The sequence below is a fragment of the Lycorma delicatula genome, chromosome 4 (genome assembly GCF_047948215.1).
Source record: "Lycorma delicatula isolate Av1 chromosome 4, ASM4794821v1, whole genome shotgun sequence".
NCBI classification, from domain to species: Eukaryota; Metazoa; Arthropoda; class Insecta; order Hemiptera; family Fulgoridae; genus Lycorma; species Lycorma delicatula.
In genome coordinates, this window is record NC_134458.1 from 178,276,754 (window position 1) to 178,299,844 (window position 23,091).

General features: G+C 30.9%; 1 protein-coding gene across 2 annotated transcripts in view; it reads left to right on the forward strand.

The window, feature by feature from the left end:
- Positions 1-16,780: 16,780 nt before the first annotated feature.
- Positions 16,781-23,091, forward strand: part of Prp8 (pre-mRNA processing factor 8) — a 108,037-nt gene continuing 101,726 nt past the window's right edge. The window contains exons 1-2 of one of the 2 annotated variants that reach the window (XM_075364770.1): positions 16,796-16,896; positions 20,665-20,839. The gene's annotated coding sequence lies outside the window, so the exon portion shown is untranslated. Of the gene's footprint in view, positions 16,897-20,664; positions 20,840-23,091 lie in introns of both variants that reach the window. The other variant, XM_075364769.1, reaches the window with a different exon arrangement.

The window sequence follows — 23,091 nt, forward strand, 5'->3', positions numbered from 1 at the left end:
GTGATGTCTATGCAAATCTCTACTTTAATACTTTACATTAAGATCAAACTCAGTCAATTAATGACATTTTTTAATCCACAAATCAGTCATGATTTTTGGATTACTTTGAGACAGAAGATAACAAATTTTCCAAAAACATCTTGATAAAAATAGTAATCAGAATGACAATAAACAAATATTCATAGTAACCACAACCACAACAATAATAAATGTCAATAATAACAGTGATACAAAACAGAATAGAATTAGTTCTTTCACTGCAATTTATGAATGAAATTTAGTACATTATAAACAGTAACTCACTGAACCATTTGTTTTCATATACTGGAATTACTTGTAACGTCAAACGTACTACAAATTCATCCCTTCACTGACCTCACAGAATCTCCTTAAAGATTGACATCTCTTCAACTGGTCTTCCATGGAGTATTTGTACTCTTCTACCTGCCAGATCAGACCCAACTTGAATGAGAATGAGTGACAACAACCCTTCCATTCCCATGCATTCCTACCCTGGTACAAGTAGGAATGATACAAAACCTACATCGTTTAACGAGGGATTAAATACATTAGAATCATGAAACATTTTTCATTAGTATAAAATTCCTTTCTTCATTCTACCATACAGTTTCTATGTAGCTGTCTATTATATGTATAATGATTATATGTATGACAGTATTTGCCGTGAAATTTAAACAATGTAGAATTTTGTTTTACTTGAACAGTTCATTTCAAAATTAATTTTCAAACCATCATAGACTTGAAACCTACTATTTTGCTGCTCAAGAAGAGCATATCCTACAATTTGTTACTGGCATGTAAACAAACTTATAAACCCTATATGTTCTATCTAGATGTTCTCAGGGTTTCAATCCCTCAATAAATTGAAGTTTGCACTAAGACAAAATTAATAAACTATTGTAATGCACATTTGGCTCTTTTGAATAACAGTAACAAACAACCCTTTTAGGAATGGTTTAAAGGAAATGCTGTATGTCAGATAGTTGGAGTCACTTTCAGGGCCAAATTCTAGCTTTTTCAGTTGATTTCCAAAATGTTCCAGAATTTTCTTTTTTACTTCCTTGAAAATAACTAAATTACAGCTTTCTCTCTGGGAATTACTGATTATATACTCTTTATATACTAATGTTATTACAAACCACAAGATAAATATTTTAATAAGATTGTGAAAAATGGAAAGTATTGAATTAGTAAATCCTGTGCAAGTAAATGTCAAATGTCATACCTATTAAATCAAACATTTAAGGATGATAAAATTTTTCTTTTGATTGTAATGCAATGAATGAAGCAAATCTTTGCACATAATAAAAACAGCGAAAATCACCTAATGCTTGATACAAAAAACTATGCATTGGATAAATCAATATAGATATAAATAAATTCACAGTAAGAGAATATCTGTTAAAACAATGTACATTTATAACATTTGATCATAAATCTGAATATTAGATACATTGTAATGTATGTCAAATTAATACAAAAGTACAAATCCATACAAAATATAGAAAGCAATTCTGACAGATGGACAAGGGTAGTATTTTCTTCTCTCTAGCTATTAGTATTCAAATGTCTCATTACATAAAGGTCATTGAATCTAATCATGGCAGAAGTAACTCAATTTACTTAGGAGGCCTCAAGAGTATTACTGGTCTTCTGTTTTGACCATTTCTTATGACCTTTCTCAAAATATTTTCACATGATTTTGTTTACATCATACCTTTAAATTTTTTAAATCACCTGCAAAATTTTTAAAACTGCTTTCATTGCTCTTGTTTACACTCCCAATGAATAATATTTTATAAAGCTAAGTTTGGTTAGTCATCAAATGCTAAGGTGATCGATCTTTTCAAGACCCACCTCTGTACAGAGAAAAATGGGAAAAAGAGATAAACTGAAATGTTAAATTTTGTTAAGTTTTTGTGGGTAGAGATATTTTGAAAAATTTTACTTACAGTTTTTTGGCCCATATTCAGAATATATATTTTTGCAAATACTGGGGGGTGGAGTTGAAATATTTCCAAAACTATTTATGGTCCAATTTGGCTCATATTCAGAACATATATTAGTCATACAAAAGCAAATTTTTGCAAAAAAGGACCTGCTTGGTAGCACAGGGGTAGAGATTTCAAAAAATTCTTTATATAATTGCCTGAAAATAATTTTTTGAAAAATGGACTCTAGGTGGCGCTGGGAGGGGTGGGTCAAGAAATTTCAGAAAATTTTTATTGTTATTATATATATATATATATATACATATACTGAAATCTAGCAATTGCTAGTTCAAAACAAATTATATTCAATTATTTAAATATACAATTAATGTAAAAAATTACAATCTATTATACATTTTTATAATGTTCATGATGCCTTATGCCTTAAGATGTATCCATTGTCCAAGACAACCATGATGCCAATGGAAATTATGTGTACATTATCTAGGGTAGACAGACTAAACCTCTAAATTGATTGTACCTAGCACATTTTTTTTTGTGCTAGGTACACAAAGAAGCCTTATGGATAAATCTGGATGCATGGCAAGAGCAATCGTGAACTCACGAAGTGTTTGTGGAAGTCCAACCTCAAGCAAATTATGGTTATACAATCTTGGTGCCTCAATAAAGCTTGTTTATGTTGTATGAATGTATGTCTGTCATACAACAGTCTGTATTAATATAGGAGTATGGGAGCAATATGAAAACCAGAGGTTTCTTATGTATGCATCTTACAATATATATTAATACAATATTTATAAAAATATAATAAGTACAAACAAATGAAATAATATAATGCAGAACCAAAATAGCGAACTGGAATAAAATATCAATATCATTATCAATATATTATCACTTATAGTTATTACTTAGACCATTTAATTCAATCGCTTATGATAATTTAGTTTAAAAGACCGCACACGTGAAGAGCCTTTAGTTCAAAAGAGACAAGTAAACATTCCATCAAAATGTCTTATGATAGTGGTTCTGTAACCAGAATTGAAACTGGCTTCTGTTTGGTACAACAGCATATAATTCTTGAAGACAAGATTGTCTGTCCTATTAAGCAATTATTTTGGCCTTTTGCAAATCATATGGTTAAAAGCCTCAGATTCTGCCCACCATAGTGAATCACAGTTAGTTGAAGCCTCAGACTGACCACCATAATGAATTATTTATTAAGGCTTTTGTGTAAGCAGAACATATGAAGGAATAGCGTGAGAAAATGATAGCTGAAAGTTTATCCAAACTGTAATGACAAAAAAAGATACTACTCTGTATTAACACATTCAGCCAATCAATTCAACTGATAACATGTCTCCTGTAATTGAAATGCAATTTCAGCATATTATACATTTATATCAATGAATCTTGATTTAACAATAGCAAGGAAACTAATCTAACAGATCTATTTGTAAACCAATAGTTGCATGAAGCCTTGATGGGCAAATCAATCTACACTATTAACCATCCAGTAGAATAAACTTCTTTTGATAATTTTGTTATTTAAATTAGATATTATATTAGGAATAGAATCATAAGTATTTTTCTTGTATTTAAATACATGTGAATTAAATTACTATCCTATATTCTTAAAAGTTGTTTTATAAATTTCTTTAACCTTGTATTAAAAGGTAATGATGCTGTGTATGCTTAGCAAGTTGATACTTAGAAATACTGTAGGACATAATTAAACACTAATTAAAGGTGGTTCAACTAAATATAGTGTGAATTTCATTTTGAGAAACTGTCGAAATCATTTTCAGCAATTAAATCATTCAAATAGTTTGACAGTTCATTATATAATTTATTATGTTTCTTGTGTAAGAAACGGTAGCATAGTTTGTGTTCAATATATACTGTTGTCAAACAGATTTGTGGATAAACAATTTCATTAATGCTTTCTTTCTATAATTCATTTTTCCATCTTATTCACTAGGTCTGACCTTATAGAGTTATTTTTAATGCTTAATGAGTTAGTGTCCTGTATTGAATGATTTACTAATAGATCTATCAATTACTTTGACAATGATTAACATTACCCAAAAAGTTTGAGTTGTTGCTGTATTTACTATGAAATTTTTAATTTTTACATTTTTCTTAAATCATTCTATTAGCTTGATTGAATGAATCAAAGTAACTGATATTCATGGAACTATGATTTTCATTACATTCTAAATTATATTCCTCTTCATCTATTTTTAGAATTGTTTATAATATGTATTTATATATACAAGAATACTGGACATATTGAACATCATGAATACTGTACTGAACATTATGTATGATGAAATATGTACAAGAAGCTGGCCAAATTTAATAGTTTACTGCAACAATGAAAATATGTACCTAACTATATTCAACTTTGGTAAACTGTTGATGTATCAAATTTGAACTGTTGCAGTATCTGAGCTTAAATTAACATCTCACTGTTCATGATTAACTTGATATGAACCATGGTTTATAAACTCTCCATATGAACCATATAAACTCTCAATAGATACTTCTCATATAACAATTGGCATTATTGCAATTGCATGGATTAGAATTAATGATTTCTGATTTGTACCTTAATCATCCTTTAACTTTTACAACTCAATTGAGCCCATTCATTTCATTAGATTTATCTAATGAATAAATAAATAAATAAATTTGTTCATTAAATAAATATTTATTTTTTATTTAAGTACAAAGATTGTTTAATAATTGATGGTTTTCTACATTTAAAGTCCACTTTCCTAGAAATAATTGTCACATACAGTAGGTAACAACCTTTAACTAGAAGTTGTTTCAAATCTTAAATTTTGAAATATAACATCAGAATCCTCTTCATTCATTTATTCTTCATTAAATTGAGCAGTTTTATAAACATTTATCGGATCAATATTTTCTTACAATACATTAAATGAAGTACAGGCGATGCTAAATCTACCACACTGAATTGACTACTTTATTAGTGATATTTAATTTCATACTTTAGTTAATTGTTATAGAGACACCAAAACCCTAAGTTAGTAATATACATCAATAATATATATACACAATAAATCACAAATCAAAACAACAGTAATTAAATATAAAATTGATTAAAATAATTTACTTTGATAATGTAAAAATATCCATTGTTACATACAAATTCCACATGTACAGATGGCAATGTTAGCAATTCCTCTTACTATATAGTGTAACATTGAAATTAAAGAGTAAACTTAAAAACTAGTAAATGAAACAATAATATATATTAACATAATAAATATAAGCAGCTGGGTAACCACGCCAGCAACATAATAACAAACTTCTTTATATTTATAGAAAAGAAATATATTAATATTGAAAATAAAGTGGAGAAGAAAACATATGGGATTGACCAACATTACAGAAAACAATACTAATAATATAACACTAAAATTAAAATGAAACTTGAAAAACATTAAACTTGTGAAATTAATACAATACATTTATAAGATATTTATACAAAAAAAAAAAAAAATACTGATAACAAATTTTAAAGTTATGGTCTGTCCTTAAATTTAATTTCATAGAACATACATTGTATTTCATTGCTTTTGTACTCTCCCAAATCTTGCAGTTAGATTATCATATAACATTACTCTTTGAGCAAGTATTAACTATTATATGTCTTTCTTCAAGTGACGTATCTAAGGAATTATTTTTATTATCACCAAAAAGAATTTGCACACAAAGTTTTTCAGGAAATTCTGTGATTCTGATTTTGGTTACAATTTTGTATAATTTGAAGGCATTTACAACAGCCGAATTTGTTAAAAGTTCAATGGCCACTTTTTTGTACCACATACTTTCTTACTGGAGATGAGTATGATGCAATTTGATCTGATATTAGATTTTGTTTCATTATACTCAAGAATAGTTGTAGGTGTTTATATAATGCCATCACGCCTTTATGGAATATCAGTCATAACTGGAGCACTTTTTGTTGTAAGAAATAAGACATCATGCTTGTCTTTCCATTTTCCTATTATCACATTTACTCTCCTGACAAAACATTTTGCCTTTTTTTAGTTTTAAATTAACCAAATGCCTTTGGAACATGCAATCTCTTACAAAGTAGATATATGTTTCTCTTCCAATTAGATATATGTATTGGTCCAATAACTTATGTGCCAAATCTATGCTAATATTATCAGTTACCAATGTACGCCCATAATTAAACAATGGTGAAACAATTTCTAAAATGCTAGAAGAAAGTGCTTGACCAACATAAATTTTGATTACAAAGTGTACTCACCATCAGTACAAACTTCAAACAATTTAACACCATAATTGTGTTTTTCCAGGCAAGTATTGATGAAATCTAAGTCGACCCCAAAATTGCACCTTTGTTTCATCTAAATAAATATATATGTCTGGTCTATACATTTTTTGAAATCTTGTATTTATTAACTTAACCAAAGTAAATATTTTGTATAATTTATCATTGTCATTGTTTGCTTCATTATCAACAAAATAACTTTTTAGGTTATGTGAAGTAATAGCCCAATCAATTCTAAAGCATAACCTTACTTACTTTACTGTAATTTTATTTCTTATTTTGGTTTAGGTACTTTTTTCCAAAAATAATCAACTCACATAAATAATTATCAATGATAGTTCTTGTGGTACCATTTTCTTTCTTGTTGCATTGCTTAGCACATGCCCATAAATTTTTAATATTTTGTGTGTAGGCACCATATCTGGAACTACAAAATTTTCACTATGGTTTACTGTATAATGTTGGAAATCGTAACCCAATAAAGGAATACTATCATAGGCTTTCCACTTGTCAGACATTATTGTTGAACCTTTCTCAATGCAATATGTTATGATGTTAAGCAACATTTCTGTACCTGGGAGGCATACAACACCATGTCACAATTTCATCTTTCTGAGATGTAGCTCATCAAAGTTTGATTACTCATTTCTTCCTTACTGGCTCTATTAATTGAATTAGTTTCTGTATGATTTTTGGTGTTTGTTTCACTATTATGGTCAGCTTTAACACTCTAATAGACTTTTATAATTTTGTTTTTTATTAAAAAAAGTGGACATGGTGTTTTATGCCTCTAAATTAATATCTCGTTATTTTTCACAAATATTAACACAATCTCCTTAAACATTTTAAAAACAAATTGTTTGTAAAATTAACAAGACAAATTTAATTATTGTTTCATTTAATAATAAATATGAGTATAATACAGAATAAATTTAAGGTAACCTTACATGATAATGTATACAAACTTATTATGAAGATTAACAATTTATTGTTAATCTTTTATAGTTCAGATGAAAAACGATTTAAGAAAATTAAAATTATGAAAGTATAACAAAAAAATTAATACATAGACTGTTATAAGTAGCAAAGAAATAAATATGCGTTAAATTTCATTATTTAAGAAAAGTTTATCACCTTTTTCATTGTAAGATTATAAAGTCCTTTCTTCTAATTTAATGGTTTCTTTCAACCCAATGGTTAAGTAAAAATGTGCTTTGTCAATTTAGAATGATTAAAAAACTTTGTGCATCAGGAAAAACATTAGAAATTTCATTAATATAAGCTATTAATTCTAAGTACAGTCGTGAGACACATTCAAGAAAAAAGGAAAAAAACACAAGAAAAACAGTAACACATCTTCAGTCTCTATCTTCATCTGGGTAGTTGCTGGCACCATTATTGTGTTTTAAGTTTCTATAGAACATATGACATTCTGTTAGAAATGTTTCTGGTAGAAATGGTAGTAGTGAAATATCATTGTATTTATTGGTAGAAATTGGTTTTTGAATGTTAGAAAAATTTTCCAAGGTCGCCGGTAATTTAACATTGTTTATTCTAATATTTCTCTTAAAATTTATTTTTCTGAACTCGTTTTCAGTAAAAGAAGTCTTAAAATAGAGTGTACCAATGTCTTCTTGCCGAACTTGCAGATGGGCACTCTAGGATAGTAACACTTGTTCTTAATTTTCATCAACTTTTCGGTGTATCAAAGGTGCATCTTTTGTACAAAGAGATTTATTTAAAGTCCTTGAAATCTTGAAGTTCCATGTTGTGTACTGTAAATTTAGTTGAACAAACTGTTGCCAGTCCCATGGAGTGACAATAGACAATGCTTTACTCTTTTTCCTTGTTCTTTCGATAACTGCATGAACAGTGTCCGCCTCCATATGAGTGTGTCCTTTGAGTAAAAACCTTTGGTTGATGGTTTTAATTTTTGGATACTTGGTTAAAATAAAAAAAAGCACGTCACAATTTGTACATTCTTATTCTGCCCGTAACAGTTATCTGACCATATAGTTAATTGTTCTACTTGTGAGTTAGGAATGACATGGTCAGCCCACTTTAATATGCACGAAGCCATTTCATTGCCTCCTATTTTGCCTTTTGATGATCCATCAGATGAATCATATAATGTGAAATTCAATGTCCACAATTTTCTTTTATAAAAACTGACAGTGTTTGTTAAAAAAGGTGTAGGAAGATACTTCTGTAAGTCACCAGTGAGAACCTTGTATTTTGGGTTACTTTTAGACAGTTGTGTGTCGGTACTCTTTAAATCATATCTGGTATTAGATTCTTCTAAATGTGAATCATGATCTTTCTTAATTTGATCTTTTTCTTCGTCATTCAAATTACCCTTCAATTGAGCAATGAATGAACCACACGTATCAGTCTCAGGTGATTTGAACGAAATATTAAATTTGGTATTAAATACATGATGATAAGTGGATTCAGTTGCAATATGTTCAGACCTGATGTTATTTTCAGAACAGTACAGCAAGAACAACTGGTACATTTTCACAACTGTTAGTTCTTATCCTACATATTGTTTTGCAGTCCTCTCTCTGGTGTAATGGCTCTCATAAGCCGGAAAAGAGGAAATGTGACTGATGACAATATCAGTCACCTCTTCTGGAGTTTTGTTACTTGGGGTATGGTTTACCTCTCATATCTGGTTTGATTAACCTTCCTTGCTGTATTTTTTCATAATGTTTACAACAATGTTTCATGTTTTTTCAACAATGTTTGAAATTGATAGAGTATTCAAGAACATTACCTTGCACACCATTATCTTCACATTGTTTATTTTAAAATAGTAAATTAAAGAATTTTCCTTTGGCCTACTACCATAATTTTTCCTAGAACGAGCAATAGGGATGCTTTCTATGCAAGAGCTCACAAACTGTCTTTTTAAGTCATTGCTTTTTTCAGCATCCCAGTACAGATTAAAAATCTGTAATCGATCATTTTCTGAGATTTTTTAACTACATTGCATCCTACAAGAACATGCACCTTTCATAGTTCTTGCTTTTACATGCTTACCCTTTTTACTGATGTACTCTTTCCCTGCCGCATAATTTTGTTTTTGTTACCTTCATTGTCTGATGTGGCTACTTTCAGGTACATAATTCTTATCAGAATCAGTATCATCATTAAAATCAGCATCATCATCGCAGCTTAAAAATAAATCATTTTGTAAAATTTGTATGGTTGATTGATGGTTACTTATCAAACTATAACTAGCCTCTGATGAATGTGAAACTTTTTCAATTTTACTAGAACTGCCTTCATCAAAACAGTTTCTCAAATCGCTTGCTAAAGACGCTTTCTTTTTTATTGCAGACTGATTACAATCAACATCACTTCCTGAAAAGAAAATTAATCTTATTAATAATTGTGAAATTAAAACCAAACCAAAATAAAGTTGGTGTTCAACTAACATTATTTTAGGTTATGTAAAATAACCTAATATGTTATGTAAAATAACATGTTTTAGGTTATGTAAAAATTTTGAATATTTAAAAAAAACAATATCTCCATGGATTCTTAGAACCCTTCTACCGTCACTAATATAGTACTGGTATAGTTATATATAATAGACTAAGATGCCTTCTTAAAAAAAACTTCCATAATATGATGAATCAATTTATATCAAGTATAATCTATTTACAAGATAGGTTAATTTTTTTGTATTATAAAGATTACTTGTAGTAGATTTGATCTTAAAAGAAGATTGAAACAGTAAAATTTCAAATAGATATAATTAAAACTGTTTCAAGTTGTACATAAATGATATGGATTTAATTTTATGATGTATAACATAGCCTATAACAAAAAAAAACTACTTACCAATACTTGTAGCAGTAGTCATTAAACATTAAACAAAGAAAAATAGCCCTAAGAATACCGTCAACGTACACCTTGGTGGTCACTGGTGTGCCCGCCGTTAAGCAGTTATCTAGAGCCCGAATTAAGGTAGCCGAAGGCATGAATAAAGACGAAGCCAATAGGAAACTGTATGAAGAATGGCAAGAAAGACGGAGGGGCTCAACAAAAGGGGAGTGAACTAGAAGGTTATAAAGATAAGACCGTGGCTCGGGAGGAGGTTTGGTGAGCTGAGTTTCTGGCTCACCCAATTCCTGATCGACCACGGGTCCTTCAGGGCTTACCTCCATGCGAGGAAGAAAGCAGAAAGCCCAGAGTGTGTATACTGCACTGAACGTGACACAGCAGAACATGTATTTTTTGAGTGTCACAGATGGGAATATGAACGTCAAGAATGTGAGGCAGTGGTAGGCCAGATAGGCATAGACAATGTAATACAAATAATGTTAATGGGAATAGATGAATTTAATACCGTGGCTACGTATATAACAAAAGTCTTAAAATGAAAAGAAGTGGTGGTGAGGGGGTGAAAAATAGCCCCTCGTGGAGTCGCAGTTCGTTCATTTTTACATGGATGGGCTGCGAGTTGTAGAGGGGGGACTTCAGTAATCCCTGAGCAAGCAGCGTGTGGTATCAGTGCCCTGAATGAAGGTTGCCAGCAGGGTGGAAGTGAGAACAAGTTAAGGTGAGTGTAGTCATTATGTTATCTAGTCTACTAGTTAAATTACAATCAGTCAATTAAAATAAGGAGAAGCAGTCCTGGATTGTGATTCAGCTGTCAGAGATATAGTCTAGACATGGCAGAGATTGTCCCATGAGCAAGGATATCGGAGTCCTTGCTGTTATGTGTAAGCCCTGGGATGTGGTGTAACGGACAGTATCTGATTCCCCGGCCTGGGTTAAATCTGTGGGAGATGGCTGACTACGGGGAACCCAGGCAGAATGAAAGTTCCAGGGCATGCCCAACCACCTCTCTGCCCGCCGCACCTTACGATACATTGACTGGCGACTGGCTCTTTTTTTTTTGAAATATCAACTTTCACAATTTCTAGGGCAGAGGGTCCATATAAAAACCCTCGTCTTGGAGAGCCTTTGTCTTCACAAGTGAAGCGAAGGAAGAGCGTAAAGTTTACGAAAGTAGAGAAAACGGAGAGGCAAAGAAAATTGGAGTTTTGGACATTGAGAGTACACCAAATATCTCAAAGGGTGTTCTTGTGTACAAGAACTTGTTGAACTGCACTGAAGAGAAAATCGTCAAAGAACAAGGCGTTATTAAGTGTCGACCAATAAACACACGATGAAACAGAGTTGTATTCTCCATATTGTATGTCCTGACCTACAACAAAGAGAAGTATTTGAGAAAATAAATGCTGGATTCTATAGATTGGATGTACATCCATTTATCCCGATACCATTGTGTGCTTAGGATGTCAAAGATTTGGATACACAGTTACATATTGCACAAGGAAACTGATCTATGTTTATAGTGAATCCAGATGATTCTAATCCTGTAGAAGACATCCTGGTGAAGATACCAGTCACTACACCACTCTCTGTTCCTAACCCTGATGGGCTTTACTGGAGATCTTTTTTTAGACCCTCTAAAACCGATAACACAACCAATTACTACCAGTTTGGCCTGTCAGGATGCTGCCGATGCAAAAGCCTCAGTAAACATTTCTGTCAGTGTATTTACACTGACTTACTATCGCCTTCCTATGGCTTCTTCAACCATGACCACCTAACATAAGTTACAACCTTCAACTATCAAATTAACCGATTTGTGAAAGTGTGATTCCCTCACCTTCCTCTGACTCCAAAGGTTTCACACAAAAACTTTTCCTATGTTTAACATCAGTTAGACTATGCAATCAAAACATTACTTGACTGAGTCTTTTAAACACCAAGGATTATATTCTCATAGCCACAAAACAAGTGTTCATCACTACAATGATAATTTTGTCCTACAATCCAATTTACTTAAAAATCAAGAAACAAATTCACAAATTTAATAAACTCCTAATGAAAACATAACCTATCTCTTTCTGTTCTGGTCGTCTTTTAGGAATGAGGTCAATGCCTATACCCTCCCCCATCGCAGCTCCATAGAGTTCTCAACACATCCATTCTCATCCTAACAGCAAATATCTCAGCTAACTGGGCTTGATGACAAAACACCTATTTTGTCAAAGTAAGCACCTCGGTAGGCCCCTAGCCATCCTGGTTGCTATTCTATATATAGATCCATAACAGCAGACCTGCTCAGCCATCCTCTGCAGGGCTCATAATTTCGTTCATATGTATGATCCATGTTGGGATCCACCTATTTGTGTAAACTGTTATGGCCATCATTTAGTAAAATCACAAGTACTGTCCAATGTATAAGGAAGAAGTAGCAATTTAAGAGGTAAATACCATTCAAAAGGTCAGCTATATTGAAGCGAAGAAAATTGTTCAAAATAGATTGCAGAGTGTAATATCTTACATACAGGTTGCTGCGGCTTCTACAACATTTTCAAACTGAAAGATGTGATTTCAGAACTTGCACCAACTTTAGCTAGTATGGTTGAGCATATTATTAATGAGAAATTTAATAAATGACCAACCAGAGAAGACAGACCAAAACTGGTATAGAAGACAATAGACCCACCGGGTTGATCTAGTGCTGAGCTCATCATTGGAAATCAGCTGATTTCAAAGTTGATAGTTCTGAGGTTAAAATCCTAGTAAAGGCAGTTACATTTATTTGGATTTGAACACTAGATTGTGGATACTACCAGTGTTCTTTGGTGGTTGGGTTTCAATTAACCACACATCTCAGGAATGGTCGACCTGAGACTGTACAAGACTACACTTTATGTACATTCATACATATCATCCTCATTCATCCTCTGAAGTAATACCTTACAGAGGTACCAGAGGCTAAACAAAAAAAAAGAAAGGTAGAAGACAATAGATCTAGACTAACAAAAGAATTCTTCCCCACGAGGACTAAGGTGAAAGAAAGTGAAGCCAAAATAGTTAAAATACAAATTAAAATATTTCCCATTCAGGGAACTGAAAAGCAAGAGATAAAGATATTAGAAAAAGAAGATGTTGGATAACAAACAATGGAGTCCCAGAAGGGCAGAAAGGGCAAGCATTTCAGTCGTCCCACATATTTAAGTGGGGGTGCACCAAGTATCAGCAGCAAAACATCTGCTGTGATTAAAATTGGAGGATTGGAAGATTCCATGTTTGAAAACTCAGACACCCTGAAAACAGGGCTGAAGGAGGCCATCAGGAGATTGGAGAAAAGAAAGAAAAAAGGATAGCCTAATGGTCTTAAGCGATAGGTAATATTTATGTAGTTTATGTTATAAGTTTTTGACAAATTTTCATTAAGGATATTTTAATTGCATTATTATTACACCTGTTATGATAGATATAAACATTTCTTTAAAATGGAAGTATGTTTTTAAGTGGCAAGGACCCTACACATCCTTGTCACCTTTTGTTCTTTTGGGGTTTTAAGACAAATCTATTTCTGAATGATCTGCCTGACAAGATTAGTCTTCTGACAAGGTTGCAATTTATTTTACTAGGAAGGGAAAGATTTTTTTGTTTTTTTTTTGTTTGGGAAAAGGGCTAATGACCACAGCAATTATGCATATAACAAAATAAATAATAATAATTTTCATTAACACCACATGAGTTTTGAATTATTTTGTAATTTATTTTATATTTAGTACCTTCTTGATATTTTCCTTAACACTACCTCATTTATTTGTATTTCAAATAATTAATATGGACTTTAATTACATCTATTTTTTATTTTTACAATTATTTGTGTATTTTATTTTTTATAAATTTCATTTGTTTTTTTTTTATGGATCTTTGGTAGAGACCTTCAAATAAAAAAAAAAAAATGTTGTGTAATCAGTATGAAACCATACCAATGTTATTGCTTAATGAGATCAATTTTTGTTGTACAATTCATTTTTGAGTCATTTTTTGATTATTGCCCAAAGATTTTCAATTGGGTTTAGGTTTAAGGAGTTGTCTAGTCATTGGAGCACTTTAATATTTTGCTCTTCAAAACCTTTTTCCTCTTTTTTGGCACTATGTCATGGCGCCAAATCTTGTTGGAATATTCCATTGTCTTCTGGGGATTTCTTCTGAAGTTCTGTCACAACCCTTTCCTTCAGAATCTTGATTGATATATCCATCACTTTTCAACATACCATCTACTGGAAGTAATGAACAAGGACCTTCAAATGTGAAACAACCCTGGTCCAATTAGCATCTGCTTTGGCCCACCAGAGCCATTTTTTTTCACATTGTTTGTATTAAAAGCTGCTTTTTAGCTGGCCAATTAGCTTTCCATCCTTCTTTTTCAACCACATTTGCTTTTCCTTTGAGGTGAAAAGGAACCGGTTTCAGTTTAAATTGTTTTAAAATAGAATTCACCATTCTTAGTTCAGCATTATATTCAAAAGGTATTTATCGCTTTGTCATACTGGTATGCTCAGAAAGAGAAACAATTTTTGAACGCATTCTTAGAGTTATGTCCATTATTATAAATTGAAGATACACAAAACAAAAAATAAGAAAATATAATTTTATTATAAAAAATGAAAAACTTTCATAAAACACTACAACATCAAAATTACTAAACAACCAAAGCACAATAACCTCACATTACAAGGACAGCTTAAAGAATGGGTGTGGTCGAGCAGTGTAGCTACAACATAGAAATAGATAAAAAATTCCCTGTGTTCAGATTAACTTGCACGCTACTGCATATATTTGTATGAGTGTATAGATCATGTTAGGGATGGATAGATGTGTCACTCATATATAGAATTGCTCGGAAGTTCTTGGCCTGATTCAGAGACCAGGGTGATCATACGGCTATGATATTTGCCAAATTTGTGCTTTGAAGTTTCAGATGTATGCATTTAGTTGCTTGTTTGTGGTCATGTAAAGCAAAGAAGTTTTGAATTTTTTTGAAAAATGGATAAAATTGAAATTTGAGCTGTTATAAAGTAGTTTGTTTTAAAAGTTTAACCCTGACAGAAATACAAGAATAATTAGATTCCATTTTAAGCTATTCTTCTCCTTCCATTTTAGATGATGAAAAAAGGAGCTGTTGAATTTAAACATGGCCATACACCCATTCAAGATGATGACTGTTCAGTATGCCCAAAAACCACTATGACTTATGTATTTGTTACAAACATCTTCAATCCCATATTAAACAATCGTCTACTTAGGTATGCAAGCTTGCTGACTGGAAAAATCTCAATTGACTGTGTCCATTACATTTTATACAGTTTTTGGTATGAAAATATTCTCTACTCGATGGTTGCTATGTTTGTTAATGCCAAACAAAAGCACATTAGACTAAACAATTCTGAAGTGTGTTTAGACTTATTTAAACAGAATACAGTTGAGATTGTTTTATGCTTTATAGCGGTCGGTAATAAATATGGATTTACAATTACATGCTAAAGACCAAAAAGTGTGTGTCAGCAAGTGAAAGTGCACCAGAGAAAGTAAAAATGTTTCCACTAGCAGGAAAAGTCATGGTTATGATTTTTTTAGAATTCTCATGTTGTAGTACATATAGAATGCTTGAAAAATTGTATGGAAGTCACTGGGAAGTATCACTACTGGACTAATTGAAGGGTACACATCTGGCCAAAAAAAAGTGCCCTTTCACACAATAATATGCCTGTATACATGTATCAGATTCTTACGCAAAACTACACGACTATGCTTTGAAATGCTTTCACATGTGCCAAATTTGGCTCCCAGTGATTACCTGTACTTCCTCCTTCAAAACCCGAAGATTTGGTCATTGGATGAAGATTCAGTTCAAATCATAACATCAAAGCTGAGCCAACTGGTTATTTTGCAGTTGTACAAATCATCCTATACTGATACACAATTAGTTCGAAAGTTGGTCTAAATGTATAGAACTGCAAGGTGATGTTGAAATATTAAAAAAAATTTGAATAACGTTTTTTGCTTTGTGGATGAAAAACTTTAAAAATATTCTTCGTCTAATTTTAATATCCATTTTATTTTTGACAACTGCTATTAAAAAAAAAAAACAAGTAAATTTTATTTTTAAGTCTCATTAACAGAAGATCTTCAAAAACTGTCTATAATTTCTTGAAATAAAATGAGAAAAGATATACGTACTCTATGAAATTATTATAGAGATTTTTTTTACATATTTCAAGCTTCACAATTTTAAACTGGAGCTACTAGCTGTCTTTCGGAGATTAATATAAAACGGATTTTAATTAGCTAGCAATTCGTTTATACTACAGATCTTATTTCTACGTTATAGAGATGCAACATTTTTCTATATCCATTTGTAAACATAACACTAAAACTTTTAATAACGTTGTTTAGCTTGCAATAAAAACATGAAATTTTATATGAATGATGTCAAAGCTTATAGCGTCTGTTTATAAACTTATTTTATTATTACTTTTCATAAACTTATTTTTCATTTGGAATATTTCTCAGTAAATTAACACATCATCATTATTTAATTAAATTATATTTTAAATTATATGGTATTTCTTAGTCGTGGCAGCCCTGATGTAAGCCATGCAACACCTTTGGGTTACGTTTATTTTGCGCATGGTGGTCTGTTTTTTTTGCGATGTGATATTTTAAGTATTACTTGTATTATAATTCGTTTATAAATAGGTAAGTTTTAGTTGAAAGAAATATTTAAAAATAAATTGCTGTGTACAATTACATATATACTGTTATTTTATCATGGTACTATTTTATTTTATGTTCACGAGTTCATTGGTAAACATTTAACCGAGCTCGACCCTTGGTTGAAGAGAATTTAGTAATAACTGAAATTATTGGCCATATAATTATTAAATTATATCCATAAATAATAATAAATTTGATATTTAGTAAATATTAATCACATTCACTTAAAACCGTGTAACTTCTTAGAAATGTTGTTTGTGTTAAAACCCAACGTAACTTTAACCCAAACTGGAACATGTAACTTAACCTAACCTTTGATTAAATTAATTCTATGGAAACTGGAATTTTAAATAACTTATTCACAAAAAGTATTAGGAGTTTGTTATATAAAATTTAAACTTATAGATGCTTATGCCACAGTAGTTTTTCATATTTCCTGCCGATCATTTTATCGTCGGATCAGTTTTTTGAAATTTAATTGAAAGATTTCCTTTAAAAAAATGTATATTTTTTTGACTTTTTTAATAGTATTCTCCAAACTAACCACCTTTTTTGCATCCTCTTTTAAAGTTAACTTGAATATATTTAAATAAAAGCTGTTAAAAATTAATTTATTATCACTAATCTTATTTATTTTCTTCATATAGTTGCATTATTATTTTTTATTATTATTTTAGTAGTACATTAATATATTAACTAACTATTTTTATAAATTTCTTGTTGTGTGTGTTGCTGTAATCAAGGTTTTGAGTTGCATTTTGTTATTTGTGGATGCCATTTCTGATGTGATAACGTAATAAATATAATGAATGTAGTTGTGTAAATAATATAATTAATTTTTAATGTAAATAAAGCATTCATATATTTATTAACTTTTTTTAATAATACATTCTTAGTGTCGTTAATTTACATCCTTAAAAATAAATTATAAGGCTGAAAATGATATTTCATAAATAACTTGAAGTGTAAACATGAAGTGAATTGCCTTTGAGTTTATCTCGCAGTATCCTGAACACAGTTTCTTATCTAGTACTCGATCATGCAATAGTTCTTCATTTTATTGGTATGCCGGAAGTGAAAGCTGTACGAAACTTAAGAATCATTGTGTGAAATGTGTATACTGGTTTTTAATATTTTTTCTGCAATGAATAAAAATAAAATGGCACTGATATGATATTTGTAATGGGTCTAGCAGTTGCTTGCTTTGATAAATTTTTAGGCTCATAGAAATCCTGATTGCTGTATCCAATTCAAAAATATAGCAAAACTAAGGTTGTTTGTAATAAATGGGGGTTGTATTTTTGGGTTGGATAGCAGTGTCTTATTCTTTATGTTAACTTTTAAGAGTAAATGAGTGTTTATATGAAAGTCAGCAGTAGACAGTAGTAGCTTACATCCATATTATCTGTATTTTTGTACAATATTGCATACAGTAGTCATATCGAATGTGGCAAAAGTATCTTTAAGATTAACTTTTCTCATTACTTTTGAAGGTAATGAAACTGGAAAATTCTTTTATGAAGAAAGCTTAAAATTAAAAATTGAATTTATTCTCTATTTTTAGATTTTAAGGGAGTCTTTTCTCAAATATTAGCTTTTAATTCTTGTAAAGTTTGATGTTTATTAACTTATAATATTTCCAATAGGAAGTTCCACAGTAAAAGGTTTTGTGCATTCAAATTGCTTGATTAGCTAGATATCTTAAATCACAGTTTTTTTATATTATGTCATTATTTTAAGTGTTGTCTTAAGATTTCCTTTATGTTCTTTATTAATGTTATACTATCCTACTGAAACCAAACATTGACATCTTGTAGTAGTATAATTAAAAAAAATTATTAAAAAATTCTTGAGGTGTTGCCCTGTATCATTAATATTAATCCTTTTGAATAACACCATCATTGTCCTGAAAAGCGTGAGGTCCAATTATTTTTGCAGCTGTAATGCTTAGACAGTTGCAAAGATGTTTGGTCACTGTTATGGAGTGTTAATCAATTATAAGGATTAAATAGTTACATGAATGTAATGCTGTACAGGAAACTTGTGAATTTTATGTACCTCCAAAACTGATTGCTGAGTTTGTTCATTATAAAGCCTTTTAAATTAAAATGTTCTTTACTAGTCATTGTAAGATTTGACAAAAACTTTCATTATTCTCTACTTCATACACCTGATAATACTCTTTGCAAGGTAATGCAGTATTACCAGGATTAAGTTTTTTACTAACAGAATTTTATGAGGATGGACTTGCAAATCCTTTTTCAAATTTTGTTAAAGTGTATAGTCCAAGAGCTACAATTGAACTATTGTCTTCTGGTTGATGTCTGAGTTTTTGGTAAAACTTTTCCTTATTTGCACATCATTTTTAGCTCGTTCGAGGTTAACCTCGGATGAGCTCGATAGCTCGTCCAAGGTTTCCTTATGTCCATCAAATTTCAAATAGATCTGAATTGTTGTTTCTAAAGAATAAATTGTTGAGGATAATATTTACATTGTGGAATCTTCTAAATGCTTTTAGATGATGAAATAATTGACCAATTAATTTTAAAAGTTAGAATTTTGTTTCTTTAAGCTATTGTGTATCTTTTTATAGCTAAATTTATAATAAATAAAATAATATTTAGAATATATTCATAAACAATCAGCTTATATTTTTAATAATAGAAGTACATTTGCTGCTCTGTAGAAAAAAAATTGTAGTTTTGAAAAGTAATATTGAAATTGATGTTTTGCATTTAGCCTCCTCTGTGATTGTTAGGAATTCTTTTTAACTGAAATAAAGATGCAAACTAATTATTTCAGCCATATGATGTAGAATAGCCCTTTTGAAGAGAGTTTTGCTGCGATAAAAAGAGTCTTTGTATCCAGTTCGTGCAAATTTTCTTTGCCCGTAACTAATTCAAAGTATGTTGAATTAAATGCAAAGTGAGATTGTCTTTAGCTTTGAGCTGCCCCAGTAAAATGACTGGTATATAAAATAGCTAAAATTTTAGTAACTGTAAATTTTGATATTTTCATTTAATTTGAGTAACTGTAAATGAATAGAAATGGTAATAGATGTTACATTGTAGTTCTGAAGAACCCTTCACTTAGTATCTGCACAGTTACTATTAAAAATATTTTTACCGATAAAATATTTTGTGAGGTCAAAAATTGTCAGTTTGCAGCTAAGTACTATCTTTGAGTCAGTGGAACAATTTTTATTCATGTACTAGTACACATACCAAATTTTTAATTTGAGACCACCACCTTACGTTACATAACAACCAAAATCTACTGATGAAAATATGAAATCGTTTGTCTAGACCAGTGTTTCTCAACCTGGGGGTTGCGACATCCCACTACAAATTAAAAAAAATTAATCTACAACTTCACATATAAACAATTCAATCATTTTATGAGAAAAAAAGTCATTTATTTGAAACATTTACTTACATTTATAAGTACACATGTAAAAAAAATTAATTATCAAGAGGTTGCATTTTTATTTTATTTAAACATTTTTCCATACATGGATCTATGTTAGAAACAGAAAAGCAAATTTGTTTTTAATTGATAAAAGTATATTCCTATATATAGTTTTTAATGCAGCCATAGACAAAAACCCCTTTTCACAGAGGTAAGATGTGGTGAAAGGGATTAATATTTTCAGTGCTTCAGTAACTAAATTTCCATATTCACTTTGACGAGCAAGCCAAAACGTATCTCAATCTTAAGATATGAATTGTAGTTGTAACGTTTTATTGGCAGAGATTTTGATGAGCTGGTTGGGATTCTCAACTGATAACTTACCAGCTGCAACAATATTTTCACTAACTGGATTCGGTACCCATCTCTTTAAGAAATCATCAATATCTTCCGGGAAATATTCCGCTAACTAAATTTTTATCTTATGCGAATGTATCTTCATGCTGTCTAAACTTTGGTGAGTAATAGTGTATTCTATCATTAATTAAAAAATTAAGTAATTTTTATTTTACAATTGTTTTGTAATTTTCATTTTTAAAAAAATTTTAACAGTAAATTTTATTTTTATAAATTTTTCACATCAACAAAAATGAATTTGTTTTTTATTTGCATTAAATAAGTACTTTTCTAACAATTGTAAAATTAAGTGATAAACATTGTTTTTAAATAAAATTATCATTTTTCTAATGTTTCTTTGTTTTATTTAACTTTTCTTGCACCATTTTGTAAAGAATTAAATTCTCTACAAGTTTTGTTTGTAAGTTTTATGTGTTTATTTACCCATTTAACAGTGTTATTGTACGTCAAACATGAAAAACAAGAGTTTTTTTTACCCCTTGTTTCTTGGTTTTCACCCCAGACTTCACAAAAACTACTGCAGATATGGTTCTGGGACCTATTTTATTTGATATTTCAATCTGAGTGAAATCTTTCACTAGCTGTAACTCATAAATGAAGCATTTTAGGGCATATGTTTATACAAACTTTTTCCATTATTTTCACAAGTAGAATAGGTTATGAAAGTCCTGGGAGAAGTTTGAGATAAAACACACTGTGCACGCGCGTGTGTTTATATTGTTACTTATTTATATTACATGTGTATGGAGTAATGTGCTGATGTAGTGAAATTCCAATTGGCATTTTAGTAATCAGTATTTTTTATTTGAGAAATTTATTGTTTATAACATAACTGAATGACCTTTTTACATCATTATTTCTGTGTAATTCCACCTTATAGATTATGTTATGAAAAGTGTAATTATAGTGTAAACTTTATTGTAATTGTTAGCAATGTAATTGGAAGATTTGGAAAGAAATTTTTTGATGTCTTTCAAATACTTGAACATGACTTATTTTAACATTGTGGTTTATCTTTTAGGAGGAAATGACTTGAATGACCAACCCCGATTTGGAGTACTCTTTAAGACTAGGGGTTGGTGTCCCCATGGCCCTAGCCTCTGGAGCTTTTCTTCCCATTGCACACAGAGCTTTAGAACACTTTACACATATACTACACTACACTACACCAAGAACACTACATAACAACGTTCTACGCTGTTTCTTCTTATATTTACACTCTATGGTATTGTGACATCGTAGGAAACTGCAACCGTAACTCAAGGTGAAAACTATTATGTTGATGGGTGAATGGCTCTACGTAGTGAGTCTCGAACGATGCCTCCTGGACACCTGAGTGAACCCATTTGTACTTAGCTCTAGTTCTAATACGCCTGCACTCTACTGGAGTGGTCTGTTAAATCGCCGGTACTCATGGAACCAAAATTACTTGTCCACAAGAAAATTGTATGATGGTTGGTGATCTATCCGAAAAAACCACCAAAATCAGTCTTGTATTTCAATCTATAAGCAAAATGAAAAGACTTCGATAAGCTTAGTCTGATGAGGATATCAATAATGTGGAAAACAAAGTGAATGTGACGCGCCTCATTCACAGATTAAAAGCGTTAGATTCGTTGTTATGCAAAATATTCAGGAAGGTGGCTCTTCACAAGGTCTCGCCATTCCTGATCAACAGAGTAATAACAGGATCATGTGGTTTACCGAAGAACATAAAAAAATTAAGAAGTGGATGATGGATACTAATTGAAGCTTATAATGATGAGGAGAGTTGGATCGTTCTTACATATTACTAATATGGGCAGTATAAACATAAGTGTGGTGTGCCGCAAAACTTTATATACCAACCTGGAAGTAATTTTTTGCAGAGACCTTCCAGAGATGGACGTAACGTTAAGCTAAGCTTCAAACCCAAGCAGTTGTGGATGTGAAACATAAAATAGCATAGCGGAATGGAAGAACCAACATCTCTTCTTATACCTAACTTTCAACATTCAGAAAAAATAAAAGTTTTACGTGTCAGTTCAAGTACGACCTTTCATTCCCAGTCCATGGTGATGTTTCAAGTATCAGGCATATGGCCATACTGCAATTTCTTGCTTGAAAAAAGACATGTAATCGATGTTCTAACGAAGGCCACAGTGCCACTAACTACCAGGAAAACTAAAAATATGTGAACTGCAGCGGATCACCTACAGCTCGCTCCCGAGATTGCCCAACTTTTAAAGAAGAGAAAGCAATTCTCAGAATCTGTACAAAGCAGAAATTGATCTTTTCCAGGCTCATGAAGAGAATATAAAAAAATAATGAACTCTCGTAACCTGGTTAAACCCTATGCCTCTTTTGCCACTG